Here is a 16,096-nt window from a genome sequence, read left to right as displayed (position 1 = left end):
GCGATATCTTTCCTTACTTGTGTGTGAATTTCAGCGCGACACATAAACCCTTTGTCTGTTTTATAAAGATTATATTTTAAATCAGTTAAAACAAAAAAGTACCTATTACATACACGTAGAAAACACATGTATCTAATTTGAAAATTTGGGCAATGTATTACTAGTAGTGGAGCTGAGCTCACAGAAGAGCAGTTGATATTGTTAAACCACGTATTATTTTTAAATGACGCTACTAAGCACTGGCACGGTGTTAGTGCAGTCCTACCCAAGCTTTCTATCGACTGGATGAGTCTCCTGTTCCATCTCCAATTCTTTCCGCACATTTCGCCTGTTTCACCACCATTATGATTAGACTATAGCCACTAATACGAGAATACTGTTCTGAAAGACTGTCTTAAATAATAATGTTGAAAAGGGTAATGATAAGAGTTTTTTTTTCATTAAGGTAACCATACATTTGCCTGTATAGTACAACTTATTATCTGTATCCGCAAATCCCCAATATTAATGCTGTCTCCTGAGAAACACAAGTGTAGAGTCAAATAATATTACAACAAATCTATTCAATTAACACCCCTATGTGACAGAACACATTTAAGACTTACACCCCTTTTAAATATGTATTTCCTTCATTTCAGTTCTCTCCCCGGGATATCTGAAAATTCATTATAGTATAATAAAGTCTGTGCATGCATTACCTGTAATACAGCTACTAATAAAGATAACATTAAAGTTGATTATTAAGATATTACACTTTTATTAATAAAATAAGTATTGATAAAATTCCTTGTGAATAATTGTAGTGTTTGGAAAGCAATTGTTCATTACTTAATGACGATATTATTTCCACTACATTCAGGACAGTTCCAATGTAATCTATTGTTCCACTTCGTCTGCTTAGTCTCCTACTTTAGTAACATCTAATGGGGAGCAGCTGTTATTTTAGGTTTGTTGCAATTGAGAACAGGTTTGCTACAGAGCTGCTGACAAATTTCAGCAGCCAGTTTGTTGCAACTGACCCGTTGTAGCTACCAATCAGAAAAAAAACCAAACGCAACAACTTCAAAAGAAAAAGAACATTAAAAACAAATCTGGGGAACAACATAAATACAGAATCTAATGCGAGAGCTTTATCAAGTCTTCAGTGCTCCTCTTGTCTCAGTAGACCTCTCTCATATATTTATGTACAGGTCAACTGGAGGTACACAGCTGATAGAAATTTAAGTAGGGAGCTGCATCACAGCATGCGTGGGCTGCAAATGGAAAAGTATAGGTTTATTCCATGCTGAAAATAGAAGTAAACACAACGTTTCAGCTGTGGAGCCTTCTTCGATTGTGACTCGAAATAAATCTTTACTTGTTCGTTTGATGTTAATTTATCTCCATCAAATACCTAACACTATCTAAACTCGAAAGTTGCTCTCAGTAGCTAAAGACACTGCTCCAGGTGAGGCTTGAACTCACAACCTCGGCATGACTCCGCTGTGCACTGCTGTATAAGTACCGCGCGCTGACCGATTGCGCCACTGGAGCTGTGCAAGTCGTGCTCCTCATACAGACTGACGCTGCAGAAACACAGGGTGAAAACGGTTTCGGTTGTGGATCCATCTATACATGGGGAACACTAAAATAGCAAGGAAAATACAAGAAAAGAAACTGAAAGAATTGTGCTAACAGCAAAGGGGAACTGAGGGAGGTGGTCAGACAAGTAAATCAGCCTGGCAGATTATTTGTATCGACATTTTTTGAGTCAATCAGCAAACAGATTTCTCTTCATGTGCCTTAAACTGTGCAGTTTGTATCTTCGCTGTAGATAGGTTTCTTCAGAAGTCCAGTAAACTGACAATAATGGAGAACTAGCTGACGCACCCCGTCGTGAAGACCCTCTGTAAGGTGATTACACGTTTCAATTTCAAGTCGCCTCCTTTACACTCAATTGCAGCCCCGAAACTGAGAGAAAGCATGAGAAATGGCTTCAGTTTCAATGTGAAAGTGCAGTACAGGCTCGATGGCTTCACATCTCCCATCAATCACATAAAATTGCAGTAAAGCAATCTAAATATGACTCTTAAGTACTTGGAAAGATGATTATTTTGAGTGTGCCTCCAAGGGTCTGCTACGAGGCTGAAGTTACAGTAGCTTCTTATTCACCAGCTTCTTATGCGTGTTTTTCGTTCCACCTTAAATGGTGCTGCTGTGATGTGATGTCGCCTTTCGCCTGTAGATGGCTCTCGTCGATCAGTACTAATCCGGCTGGAATACTGTAGACATCTTCACTGAAAAGGAATATCCAAATAAATAGCGACTGTCCAAATTATATTTTTGTATGGAATATATTTCAGAAAATCGCAAACCAATTTTAAAAACTCACCACAACACGGACTTACACTGGGAAAAGGTAACTGCACTTTCTGCTTATTGCTACGGCCTTCCCCCCGATTATGAAAATGTCTCACAGTTCTGACACCGCCGTGTGAAAGACAATGTAACAGACTATCAAAATCCTGAAGTACAAGAAATTTTAATGCACCAGTTTTTTAAATATGACCCTCTGATCCTGGCATGTCAGTATACATTTCGAAAAAGTATGGCACCAATCGCACGAATTGCAATGGCACAAATTGTTGAGAATATCACTGACCTTGCCGATATTTGCAGGGGATACGAATGTTTTGCACATGTTGAACTACAACACGTAAAAATTGAGCTTCTTAGTCAATATCATCGGGAATGTCCAATAATGACGAACATCAGTACCTTCAAGGAAACTTTGACTCGCACATGGAGTTTTATCTTCAAATGGAGGGTGGGAGAATTTATTTGTACTCTCGTTGCTCATTAGCTAAACTATTTTAAAAATATGACACAGATTTGTTCGAGAAACTTGTAACCGCCTTAAAGAGAGTCTTCTTGAAGATGTGCACCAGCTAGCTCTCCACTGTCAATTGACAGGACTTTAGGAGAAACTGTTCTCATACAACCAACATACAAATTACACATCTTAAGGAACATGAAGAGAAATCCGTGTACTAAATAACATAAAATTGTCACTGCAAATTATCACCAAGCTGTTTCATGTGTCTGACCACCTCTTTCCTACTTTGCAGCGAGCACAAATCTTTTTTTCTTCATCGCAATTTTACTGTCTCTTTCCCCCATGTGGAGATGGATCCACAGCTGAAACTTTAGGTCAGTTCCTGTTACTCTGTCCGATTGAAAGAGCTGTATTAAAGGCACTCCCATCTCTGCAGGAAAGTTATTGCTGCTCTCAACACAATATACTGCAGCCAAATATAGCGATACTGTCACTGCCTGTGGGCCACGTGTTCCTGCTGGCAGTCTATTATGTCATGTTCATCCACACCCAGAAACATTACTTCATCGCTATTTTACTGTCCCCCATGTGGAGATGGATCCACAGCCGAAACTTTAGGTCAGTTCCTGTTACTCTGTCCGATTGAAAGAGCTGTATTAAAGGCACTCCCATCTCTGCAGGAAAGTTAATGCTGCTCTCAACACAATATACTGCAGCCAAATATAGCGAAACTGCCACTGCCTGTGGGCCACGTGTTCCTGCTGTCAGTCTATAATGTCATGTTCATCCACACCCAGAAACATTACCGCTGTAGCACAAGAGTTATATAGGCGCAGTCCATAGAGCAAGAATCTCTTAATCTCAGAACTGTGGGTTCAGCCCCCACATTGGGTCCCTCTGTGTCAATTTCATCCCCCCAATCCTCCTAGCATGACCTGATGGCGTAACAGTGATACCCAGTACCCAGCGTAATTCAGCTTTCTTTCCACTTGATTCAGATTTTGATCTGAAATCATCAGCCGAACAAGAGTTTGTCTAAATCGAGGGAGATCTGCTCACAAGCAAGTATTAAACACTTCAGCATTTTCTGTTCGAATACCACACTTTGTCAAAACACTGCCGTTTCTTAAGCTAATAAGTAGGGGTTTTTGAGCACGCATTGTATTGTTAATGCTTATATTAAAAAAGCATATATTCACATAGTGGAATTTGGACTGAACAAAGTAGTCCAGCCCTTTTACAACATTACATACCCACTGATTAAAGCTTTAAACTACAGTAGCAGGAGTAACAATAATGGCAACAACATGTTTGGAGCTCGGCATTTTATTTATTCTGCGGAAACGTATCGGAATGAACTGCCCGAGATAAAAGAGTAATTGCGGCTTCAGATCGTTTTTACAGAGCATTGCGTTGTTCTGTTCATGCTGACTACACGCATTACATTTGTCATTTACTGCAAGCGTTGCTTTTCCAGGTTTTTCTGAAATTCCTCGCATTTGAGCCAGCACTAAAATATTTCATTCCCGTCGCTGAATACATCGTGGAAACGGTATTTGGAACGGAATGCTGTCACTCATGAAACCTCTTTGTTATTCGGCTCTGAAGTTTGAAAATGAAAATAAAACGGGGGTCACTTCATAGGCTTGAAAGAAGTCCAAGCAGCATAAAAACCCGCGAATTCTCACAAAGGCTGCACCTTTCTTCTGCTGCTGTTATAAATCAGCCTTAAACATTTGAATACATACCTTACTGCTGCTAATCACATTCACGTGTTTACGAAGCTTTTTTCTGTCCGTTATGTTTTTGCTAAGCAGTTTCTCCGTTTTCCTCGTACTGTGATTGTCAGCGAGCACAACAAGACTGAAACAGTGTAAAGGCAGGTAAAAAAGACAGGGTAAAACGCCTGATTGTCGGGAGTGGGATTTGAACCCGTGCCTCTATTTAGAGAGCGAAACACAAAGCTTAAAAGACACAAATCTGTAAATTTGCTGTTTTAAACCGCTCAACTATCCTGAAGAAATGGGTGCGGATTGTATCAGTCACATCCGATTTTCCGTAAATTTAGGACGATTGATACAACTGGACGAACAATTTGTGGCGTTTAGCATGACATGGAAAACGGTACCGGAGCATTCGGGTCCGGACTACCAGACTCAGAAACAGTTTTTACCCCCGCACTATCAAACTATTAAACTCCCAGCCTCTCTCACTCTCACCTCACCTCTCACCTATGATCTGAACCTCACAGTGCCTTCTTTCTCACCAAAAACCCAAACACACATTGAAAATCTACCTCTACCATACATGTCAAAAGCTCACTCCCCATCATTTCTATCCCTTTATTTCATTCTTTTGATGCATGTTTTTGCACATAACCTGTTACCTTTTTGTTGTTTTGCACACTGCCTGTTGTTGTTTTTTGCACATCGGCTGTTGTCTCTGTCTTTCTTTTGTTATACAATTGTATTGTTGTTGTGTTTTTTTCTTTGTACTACTTATGTCCGAGAGCTAGCTAAATAGCATTTCGTTATACCATATACCTGTGTATGAGTATAATGACAATAAACTTGAACTTGAACTTGACATAGTCTTGCAGGCAGTATATTATTTTATCGTTTACTCGTATGAAAAAGCACGGTCTTCTCGTTCCTAAGTCAGATTTTTAGTGCTTTCGAACGTTACTTCCAACCTGGATTGACAGCTCACCAGATCTGTTTGTGATCAGACCATGGAGTGGGGGGCTGTACCAAGCGCACGTTCCTTCCCAATGCTGAGACGATCATTCGGAAGATGGGTGTGAAGAGAGACAAGCTTTGTTGACTAAAAAACAAGGCAGGATATGCAAGAATACTAATCACTGGCGACAGTTATGTTTTCTTACTATTGAGATCCCTACATTGCGAGTTTTTTTAAGACTTTGAAACTAAAGGAAAGCGGTGACAAATGAAACAGGCACGGGTGGGGTTTGGACCCACGCTCTTTGGTTTACGAGACCAACGCCTTACCACTTGGCCACCGCGCCTTCGAATAAGCATGGGAATAAGGTTGTTCAATTTTTTTTTTTCTGAATCTGGTTTACATCGCCAAATGTAAACCGGAGGCAGCAACAACAATAAAAGGGATACTTGTCCTAAAACTCGGACGTGATGTTCTGCAGACATGTGCATAATGTCCTGTTTTCTTGCAGTGTAGACATTTTGCTGTTCACGCTCCGCATTCATCTGCTTTGTGCGTTGTTAGTCCGCACCTGTAACATGTAATGTCAGCCGTCCCCTGTTCTTCTATTTCTCTAGCATGACTGTGTCCTGCTGCTCGGCTTTTGTTTGTAAAGTTTGAGCGAGCGCCCCGTTCAGTGTCACTTTGTCACTGTGGTCAGAAAGCATTCTTGATTCTGCTTGAGCTGCTTCATGAATTCTAGCGACTGTAAGAGCTCTTTTTAAAGCCAGCCCTTCCTCCTGCAGCAATTTATAGTCTCTTATGTGCACATTTTTCCACAAGTTGATCTCTTAACATGTCAGTTTCCAATACTCCAAAGTCACAAGATTTAGCCAGTTCTCTTAGTGCAGTCACAAAAGCATCAACAGATTCGTCCTGAGACTAAGTTCTCTGCCTAAATTTATGCCGTTCCAAAACCACATTTCTCCGCGGTGTAAAGGAAGCGTCTAAGGCAGCTACAGACTTTTTCTCCAGGGAGTTTGGCAAAAATCCGCTGCACGGAAGCCCCGATACAGTGCAGTAATGTAGCACGTCTCACGGCATCCTCAGCTTCTGTAGATCCACCGGCTATTTAAAAAAAATCTGTACGACTCCATCCATATCTTGTATTCCGTATACAAATCCGGAGCTCCGAGGTTCAGTAGAAGCGGTGGAAAAAGCCGGGCATAAGCAAAGCTTCTCGGCGCGGCGGCCATATTTTCCATGGCGCAAGCTAAACGAAAAGTCCGAAAATTCAGAAGTTCGTTTCTACCAGCAAGAGAACTAAAATCTGCAGTGTTCTGCTCGCTTTGAGTCCGTCAAGCACTCATCTCTCGTCGCCATAAATGTTGTGTATCTAAATGTAGAGACGTTTTTATATTATTTTAACTATTTTATTAACTACACAGATCACGCCCTTACACCTTAAATTCCTGCCTTCTACTCTCTCGATCTGTTGTCTCGCGATGTCTACTCACTATACTACATTAAGCATGACTTCTTGTTGTTTAGAGCAGCGCTCAATAAAAATGATCAGAACCCGAAAGCGCTTCTTATGCGGATCAGTATATTCCGATACCACTGGTTCTGCAGAAGAAATAAGAAAAGCCGAACTCAAAGCACTGTGTTGCCATTACGGGTACTCTGTCTGCAGCTGCTTTAAGATCTACTCACACCGTGTTGCCATTAAGGTTACCTAGTTAAAAAAAACTTATCGTCACCTTTTTGAACGTGATTATTAGACACCCGTTAAATCTCAACCGAGGTTTCTTGAGAGATCGTTCAGCGAGCGAATAATAAAAAACTACTTCGCTTCCATCCTCTGCTGTCACTGTAAACTTGGACATGATGTTCTGCAGATGTGCAGTGTGCTTTTCCTCTTGTCGTATTCAAGAGTACTCACTGTGTGAGCTGTACTCTACTGTGATTTAATTTAGATGATTACGTGGAGTAGAGTGACAAGATCTACTTGAACATTTTCGGTTTGTGAAATGAAACACTAAATACACTACTGTAAAAACAAGTAATGGACATATAAAATAACCACAGTACAGCTAGAAGAGTGAAAGATAAAAGACTATTTAGAATGACATTCACAATAGAATTAAAAACGGCCCAGCCGCCCGAACAGGGACTTGAACCCTGGGCCCTCAGATTAAAAGTCTGATGCTCTACCGACTGAGCTATCCGGGCTCTGAAAGAAGAGCGACACTGTCGGGATCCTCGGAAGTCACGTGTCTCTTGCGCCGAAGAGCAGTCATACCTGACCCGTCTGGAATGACCACTGACAGACTTTATCCAGAAGCGACGGCACCACTCCCAGTAGAATGAGAGAGAAATACAGCATGACATGGGTAGTTAAGGGGCTCCCACAATCCATCTTTCCTCACATTACTGATTTTTTTCAATAGCATTTTGACCTTTTTTCACATTCAGATTTTTTTTTCACATTTAATAAAATATTTTAATCAACAACATTAAAAAGAAAACAAATGGAACATTTTTTGGAACAATAATTAAAAAAAAACTTTCAATGCCTTGGTTGTACGCGTTTATAAAGGGAGTTGCAACAGTGCTGAAATGTAAAGAGCATTTCTGTAGAGAAAACAGCATTTTTTCTGCCTTGATGTTAAGCTTAGGGAGAATGTCTTTTAGAAATTCTATTTTATAACACCTTGCACAGCCTCCCGGCAGACTAACACATATTTTTTTTTAGAAATTGGCTCACACACCGGAAGACACTAACGTTTATTTACGTTAGAGTATGTAAAACTCAGGCTTTAACAGATGTTCATGATGTTTCACACGGGGTGTTACCTGTTGTAGTGTTTCAAAAGATGTGTTAGCGGACCACAAATTATCTTGAAAAGATTTGGGTTTGTACTGGCTGGGATTCAAACCCGACTTAATTATTTGGAAGGCGCCTGTACCACCAACGCACTTCCGAGAAGCACCTGCAAATTATCACAATCCTCTCTCTCACCTACAAAGTTATGGAGACACAGACGTCCAATGAAAACTAATTTTATTCACTCAAGTCTCCACTCTTTTGTTGTGATGTCATTTTAATTAATATTAGCTTTGATAAGGTGTCGTTTTTGCCTCTTAAAGTTAAAGTCTGCTCCTTTCTTCCTGGTATAGAAATAACATGTTCCATCTTTGTTTAAAAACACCACTAAAAGTAAATTATTCAGCTCTAACGCCTGTGTGCATTGACAAGACATCTCAAAAGGACTTATCAAATAAGAACACGATCCTTCCTGTTACCATTCCTTTGGTTGGGGCGTTGTTTCACCCTTTTATTTTCTTCTACAATATTTGCAGACAGGGTTTTATCACTCGAGTTGTACAGAATAAGTGTGCATCGGTCCATGAAAATCATCAGTAGTGCTGTTTTTCTATGCATAGTTTAATCAAGAGCACTTAAAATATGCAAAAAGCTTTCAAATAAAACAGAATTGAAAGACAGTCGAGTAAGGAGGTAGAAAAAAAGCACTTCCCCGTCTGGGAATTAACCACAGTCGCACGTGTGACTGGATACAAAAATAATAGATTAATTTGTGCCCAGTCTCTTGAAGCTTCAATGCGATTATTTTTCCTTCCTTATTTCTTCATTCCCATGAATTTATTCTGTAGTAGAGGAAACGTGAAAGTGGGAAACTGCAGGCATTCTTCGTGAGTGGTGGATTGTGATCAGTGAGGATCTGCACATCTCTAAGTCTGTTCCTTTACGTTTTTCATCGGGGATGTAGCTCAGTGGTAGAGCGCATGCTTCGCATGTATGAGGTCCCTGGTTCAATCCCTGGCATCTCCAGGTGCTTTATGTTACAGTACTCACATCACAATCTTCTGTTGAGTGAGAACTCTTTGCTCGTGTTCAGAGAGAGCCAGGTTTACACAATTAAATACAGGCACACTCGACGTGCTCCAGAGTTGCGCTGCTGTTTTAAATGTACCTCATTTAGTTCTGTTAAATCCTAAATTATTTGAACTAATAATTTAGTTCAAATTCAGGAAATCCAGAGATTGCTTCACACTTGTCGTGGCTGTTGCAGAAAACACCTGTTGAATCTCACCCGGGATTTCTTGAGAGATCATTCAGCGAGCGAATCCTCCTCCTGATCTGCGCACTAAACTGAAAGCTTCACGAACTCCTCACTGCGTGTCCTGTACTGTTACAAATGCTCTCGTGTAGATGTGACGCACAGCCATAAACACACTTTGAACTTTTTCCGTTTGTTAAGGAAAATGCAAAAGAGCATGACAAGTATTCATCGTATAAAATATCCATGGCACAACTCGAGAAAGTACTGAAGGACTCCACATCGACTTTTGATGATTACAAGAGATTCAAGAAACACAATCGTCCGCAGCTGGGTTTGGATCCTGAACTCTAGAGTTAAAAGAACATAAGCGACGGATATGACCTATAAACTCTCTTAATTGTCTTATAGTTTATGAAATAAAACAATTTCTTAATAAATTCTAACTGTTGAGAGACGATTTATTGAATTTTAACAAAATCACAATTACAAACCTTTTCGGTTAAACTGTTATTCACATACTCTAACGTAAATAAACGTTAGTGTCTTCCGGTGTGTGAGCCAATTTCTCCAAAAAATATTTGTTAGTCTGTCGGGAGGCTGTGCAAGGTGTTAAGAAATAGAATTTCTAAAAGACAGGCTCCCTAAGCTGAACATCAAGGCTGTTTTCTCTACAGAAATGCTCTTTAAATTTCAGCACTGTTGCAACTCCCTTTATAAAGGGTGTGCACACGTATACAACCAAGGCATTGAAAGATTGTTTTAATTATTGTTCCAAAAAATGTTCCATTTGTTTTCTTTTTAATGTTGTTGATTAAAAGATTTTATTAAATGAGAAAAAAATCTGAATGTGAAAAAAGGTCCAAATGCTATTGAAAAAAATCAGTAATGTGAGGAAAGATGGATTGTGGGAGCCCCTTAACTACCCATGTCATGCTGTATTTCTCACTCATTCTACTGGGATTGGTGCCGTCGCTTCTGGATAGTCTGTCAGTGGTCATTCCAGACGGGTCAGGTATGACTGCTCTTCGGAACAAGAGACACGTGACTTGCGAGGATCCCGACAGTGTTGACCTTCTTTCAGAGCCCGGATAGCTCAGTCGGTATAGCATCAGACTTTTAATCTGAGGGCCCAGGGTTCAAGATCCTTTTCGGGCGGTTGTGCTGTTCTTAAGTCTATTGTGAATGTCATTCTAAATAGTCTTTTATCTTTCACTCTTCTAGCTGTACTGTGGTTATTTTAAATGTCCATTACTTGTATTTACAGTAGTGTATTTAGTGTTTCATTTCACAAACCGAAAATGTTCAAGTAGATCTTGTCACTCTACTCCACGTAATCATCTAAATTAAATCACAGTAGAGTACAGAACACGCAGTGAGGAGCTCACACAGTGAGTACTCTTGAATACGACAAGAGGAAAGGCACACTGCAACTCTGCAGAACATCACGTTCGAGTTTACAGTGACAGCAGAGGTTGGAAGCGACGTAGTTTTTTAATACTCGCTCGCTGAAGATCTCTCAAGAAACCTCGGTGGAGATTTAACGGGTGTCTAATAATCACGTTCAAAAAGATGACGATAAGTTTTTTTTTAACTAGGTAGCCTTAATGGCAACACGGTGTGAGTAGATTTTAAAGCAGCTGCAGAGTACCCGTAATGGCAACACAGTGCTTTGAGTTCGGCTTTTCTTATTTCTTCTGCTGAACCAGTGGAATCGGAATATACTGATCCGCATAAGAAGCGCTTTCGGTTTCTGATCATTTTTATTGAGCGCTGCTCTAAGTACCACAGGCAAGATGGCTGGTGGTCTAAGGCGTTGCGTTCAGGTCGCAGTTAACCCTGGAGACGTTTGTTAAAATCTCACTTCTAATAAAGAGGTCTTTCTCGTTAGAGAATAAACAATAGAAGCCTTAAGCGGGGAAAAAATCACAACATCTCGCATTTCACGTGTTTAATGTTAACTGTCTCAGTGGTTGCCTCGGTGATTGATGGCTCTTCTCCCTCGCAGGGTGACGGCAAACGTCTTCAGAGAGGGAGTCTGCCACGCACGGCTTTCCTTTATCAAGAGCTGAGACAACAGAAACAGACTTCCAACTGACATGAATTACTTCTTGAGCGTTTTTGACTGTCTTTAAAAGCTGAAAGCAGGTGAAAAAGTCTTTCGAAATGAGGCAATGACTGCTGACAGTAAACAGAACTGACGCTCAGCTGCAGACAAGCGCTCCTCGTTAGCATAGTGCTGAGTACCCCCGCTTGTTTCGCGGGATAATGGTGTACGTTTCAGTGACAGGGCGCTGGTTTAATTTTTTAACAACCTGACTTCACTTAAAAAAGTATGTACTGTGTACTACGTTTCGGACTAGATAGTGTGGTAGAATATGGAGATCATCTCCAGCTTTGAGCTCAACTGCAACAAGAAGTCATGCTAAATGTAGTATAGTGAGTAGACATCGCCAGACAACAGAACGAGAGAGTAGAAGGCAGGTATATATGGTGTAAGGGCGTGATCTGTGTAGTTAATAAAATAGTTAAAATGATATAAAAACGTCTCTTAATTAACATACACAACATTGAAGGCGACGAGAGATGAGTGCTTGACGGACTCAAAGCGAGTGCAGTGCAGATTTTAGTTCTCTTGCTGGTAGAAACGAACTTCTGAATTTTCGGACTTTTCGTTTAGCTTGGCCATGGAAGATATGGCAGCCGCGCCGAGAAGCTTTGCTTATGCCCAGCTTTTTCCACCGCTTCTACTGAACCTCGGAGCCCGGGATTTGTATACGGAATACAAGATATGGATGGAGTCGTACAGATTTGTTTTAAATAGCCAGTGGATCTACAGAAGCTCAGGATGCCGTGGGACGTGCTACATTACTGCACTGTATCGGGGCTCCCGTGCAGCGGATTTTCGCCAACCTCCCTGGAGAAAAAGACTGTAGCTGCCTTAGACGCTTCCTTTACACCGCGGAGAAATGTGGTTTTGGAACGGCATAAATTTAGGCAGAGAACTTAGTCTCAGGACGAATCTGTTGATGCTTTTGTGACTGCACTAAGAGAACTGGCTAAATCTTGTGACTTTGGAGTATTGGAAACTGACATGTTAAGAGATCAACTTGTGGAAAAATGTGCACATAAGAGACTATAAATTGCTGCAGGAGGAAGGGCTGACTTTAGAAAGAGCTCTTACAGTCGCTAGAATTCATGAAGCAGCTCAAGCAGAATCATGAATGCTTTCTGACCACAGTGACAAAGTGACACTGAACGGGGCGCTCGCTCAAACTTTACAAACAAAAGCCGAGCAGCAGGACGCAGTCATGCTAGAGAAATAGAAGAACAGGGGACGGCTGACATTAAATGTTACAGGTGCGGACTAAGAATGCACAAAGCAGATGAATGCGGAGCGTGAACAGCAAAATGTCTACACTGCAAGAAAACAGGACATTGTGCACATGTCTGCAGAACATCACGTCCGAGTTTAAGGACAAGTATCCCTTTTATTGTTGTTGCTGCCTCCGGTTTACATTTGGCGATGTAAACCAGATTCAGAAAAAAATAATTTGAACAACCTTATTCCCATGCTTACGCGAAGGCGCGGTGGCCAAGTGGTAAGGCGTCGGTCTCGTAAACCGAAGAGCGTGGGTTCAAGCCCCACCCGTGCCAGTTCCACTTGTCACCGCTTTCCTTTAGTTTCAAAGTCTTAAAAAAACTCGCAATGTAGGGATCTCAATAGTAAGAGAACATAACTGTCGCCAGTGATTAGTATTCTTGCATATCCTGCCTTGTTTTTTAGTCAACAAAGCTTGTTTCTCTTCACACCCATCTTCCGAATGATCGCCTCAGCATTGGGAAGGAACGTGCGCTTGGTACAGCCCCCGACTCCATGGTCTGATCACAAACAGATCGGGTGAGCTGTCAGTCCACGTTGGAAGTAACGTTCGAAAGCACAAAAAATCTGACTTAGGAACGAGAAGACCGTGTTTTTTTAAAAGAGTAAACGATAAAATAATATACTGCCTGCAAGACTATGTCAAGTTCAAGTTCAAGTTCAAGTTTATTGTCATTATACTCATACACAGGTATATGGTATAACGGAATGCTATTTAGCTAGCTCTCGGACATAAGTAGTACAAAGAAAAAAACACAACAACAATACAATTGTATAACAAAAGAAAGAGAGAGACAACAGCCGATGTCCAAAAAACAACAGGCAGCGTGCAAAACAACAAAAAGGTAACAGGTTATGTGCAAAAACACGCATCAAAAGAATGAAATAAAGGGATAGAAATGATGGGGAGTGAGCTTTTGACATGTATGGTAGAGATAGATTTGTGTTTGGGTTTTTGGTAAGAAAGAAGGCACTGTGAGGTTCAGATCATAGGTGAGAGGTCAGGTGAGAGTGAGAGAGGCTGGGAGTTTAATAGTTTGATAGTGCGGGGGTAAAAACTGTTTCTGAGTCTGGTAGTCCGGACCCGAATGCTCCGGTACCGTTTTCCATGTCATGCTAAACGCCACAAATTGTGTTAGTCCAGTCGTATCAATCGTCCTAAAAATACGGAAAATCGGATGCGACTGGTGCAGTCAGCACCTATTTCTTCAGGATAGTCGAGCAGTTTAAAACAGCAAATTCACAGCTTTGTGTCTATTAAGCTTTGTGTTTCACTCTCCAAATAGAGGCACGGGTTTAAATCCCACTCCCGACAATCAGGCGTTTTACCCTGCCTTTACACTGTTTCAGTCTTGTTGTGCTCGCTGACAATCACAATACGAGGAAAACGGAGAAACTGCTATGCAAAAACATAACGGACAGAAAAAAGCTTCGTAAACACGTGAATGTGATTAGCAGTAGTAAGGTATGCATTCAAATGTTTAAGGCTGATTTATAACAGCAGCAGAAGAAAGGTGCAGCCTTTGTGAGAATTCGCGGGTTTTTATGCTGCTTGGACTTCTTTCAAGCCTATGAAGTGACCCCCGTTTTATTTTCATTTTCAAACTTCAGAACCGAATAACGAAAAGGTTTCATGTGTGACAGCATTCCGTTGCAAATACCGTTTCCACGATGTATTCAGCGACGGGAATGAAATATTTTAGTGCTGGCTCAAATGCGAGGAATTTCAGAAAAACCTGGAAAAGAAACGCTTGCAGTAAATGACAAATGTAAAGCGTGTAGTCAGCATGAACAGAACAACGCAATGCTCTGTAAAACGATCTGGAGCCGCAATTACTCTTTTATCTCGGACAGTTCATTCCGATAAGATGTTTCCGCAGAATAAATGAAATGCCGAAATCCAAACATGTTGTTGCCATTATTGTTACTCCTGCTGCTGTAGTTTTAAGCTTTAATCAGTGGGTATGTAATGTTGTAAAAGGGCTGGACTACTTTGTTCAGTCCAAATTCCACTATGTGAATTTATGCTTTTTTAATATAAGCATTAACAATACAATGCGTGCTCAAAAACCGTTACTTATTAGCTTAAGAAGCGGCAGTGTTTTGACAAAGTGTGGTATTCGAACAGAAAATGCTGAAGTGTTTAATACTTGCTTGTGAGCAGATCTCCCTCGATTTAGACAAACTCTTGTTCGGCTGATGATTTCAGATCAAAATCTGAATCAAGTGGAAAGAAAGCTGAATTACGCTGGGTACTGGGTATCACTGTTACGCCATCAGGTCATGCTAGGAGGATTGGGGGGATCAAATTGACACAGAGGGACCCAATGTGGGGGCTGAACCCACAGTTCTGAGATTAAGAGATTCTTGCTCTATGGACTGCGCCTATATAACTCTTGTGCTACAGCAGTAATGTTTCTGGGTGTGGATGAACATGACATATAGACTGACAGCAGGAACACGTGGCCCACAGGCAGTGACAGTATCGCTATATTTGGCTGCAGTATATTGTGTTGAGAGCAGCATTAACTTTCCTGCAGAGATGGGAGTGCCTTTAATACAGCTCTTTCAATCGGACAGAGTAACAGGAACTGACCTAAAGTTTCGGCTGTGGATCCATCTCCACATGGGGGACAGTAAAATAGCGATGAAGTAATGTTTCTGGGTGTGGATGAACATGACATAATAGACTGCCAGCAGGAACACGTGGCCCACAGGCAGTGACAGTATCGCTATATTTGGCTGCAGTATATTGTGTTGAGAGCAGCAATAACTTTCCTGCAGAGATGGGAGTGCCTTTAATACAGCTCTTTCAATCGGACAGAGTAACAGGAACTGACCTAAAGTTTCAGCTGTGGATCCATCTCCACATGGGGGAAAGAGACAGTAAAATTGCGATGAAGAAACAGAAAGATTTGTGCTCGCTGCAAAGTAGGAAAGAGGTGGTCAGACACATGAAACAGCTTGGTGATAATTTGCAGCGACAATTTTATGTTATTTAGTACACGGATTTCTCTTCATGTTCCTTAAGATGTGTAATTTGTATGTTGGTTGTATGAGAACAGTTTCTCCTAAAGTCCTGTCAATTGATAGTGGAGAGCTAGCTGGTGCACATCTTCAAGAAGACTCTCTTTAAGGCGATTACAAGTTTCTCTAACA

General features: G+C 41.0%; 5 non-coding genes across 5 annotated transcripts; 2 read left to right on the top strand and 3 right to left on the bottom strand.

The window, feature by feature from the left end:
* Positions 1 to 1,439: 1,439 nt before the first annotated feature.
* trnai-uau (transfer RNA isoleucine (anticodon UAU)) lies at positions 1,440 to 1,533 on the bottom strand. Its single transcript has 2 exons — positions 1,496 to 1,533; positions 1,440 to 1,475 (listed from the first exon to the last, which is right to left on the bottom strand). It is a non-coding gene; the product is annotated as a tRNA-Ile (tRNA).
* A 4,235-nt stretch (positions 1,534 to 5,768) lies between these two features.
* trnat-cgu (transfer RNA threonine (anticodon CGU)) lies at positions 5,769 to 5,840 on the bottom strand. Its single transcript has one exon. It is a non-coding gene; the product is annotated as a tRNA-Thr (tRNA).
* A 1,792-nt stretch (positions 5,841 to 7,632) lies between these two features.
* trnak-uuu (transfer RNA lysine (anticodon UUU)) lies at positions 7,633 to 7,705 on the bottom strand. The gene has a single exon. It is a non-coding gene; the product is annotated as a tRNA-Lys (tRNA).
* Positions 7,706 to 9,254: 1,549 nt separating this feature from the next.
* On the top strand, positions 9,255 to 9,326 carry trnaa-cgc (transfer RNA alanine (anticodon CGC)). Its single transcript has one exon. It is a non-coding gene; the product is annotated as a tRNA-Ala (tRNA).
* Positions 9,327 to 13,140: 3,814 nt separating this feature from the next.
* On the top strand, positions 13,141 to 13,212 carry trnat-cgu (transfer RNA threonine (anticodon CGU)). The gene has a single exon. It is a non-coding gene; the product is annotated as a tRNA-Thr (tRNA).
* Positions 13,213 to 16,096: the final 2,884 nt, after the last annotated feature.

The sequence above is a fragment of the Lepisosteus platostomus genome, chromosome 5, assembly GCF_059453375.1.
Source record: "Lepisosteus platostomus isolate fLepPlt1 chromosome 5, fLepPlt1.hap1, whole genome shotgun sequence".
Taxonomy (NCBI): domain Eukaryota; kingdom Metazoa; phylum Chordata; class Actinopteri; order Semionotiformes; family Lepisosteidae; genus Lepisosteus; species Lepisosteus platostomus.
Note: the sequence above shows the minus strand (reverse complement) of the source record. Positions and strands in the feature narration are given on the sequence as shown.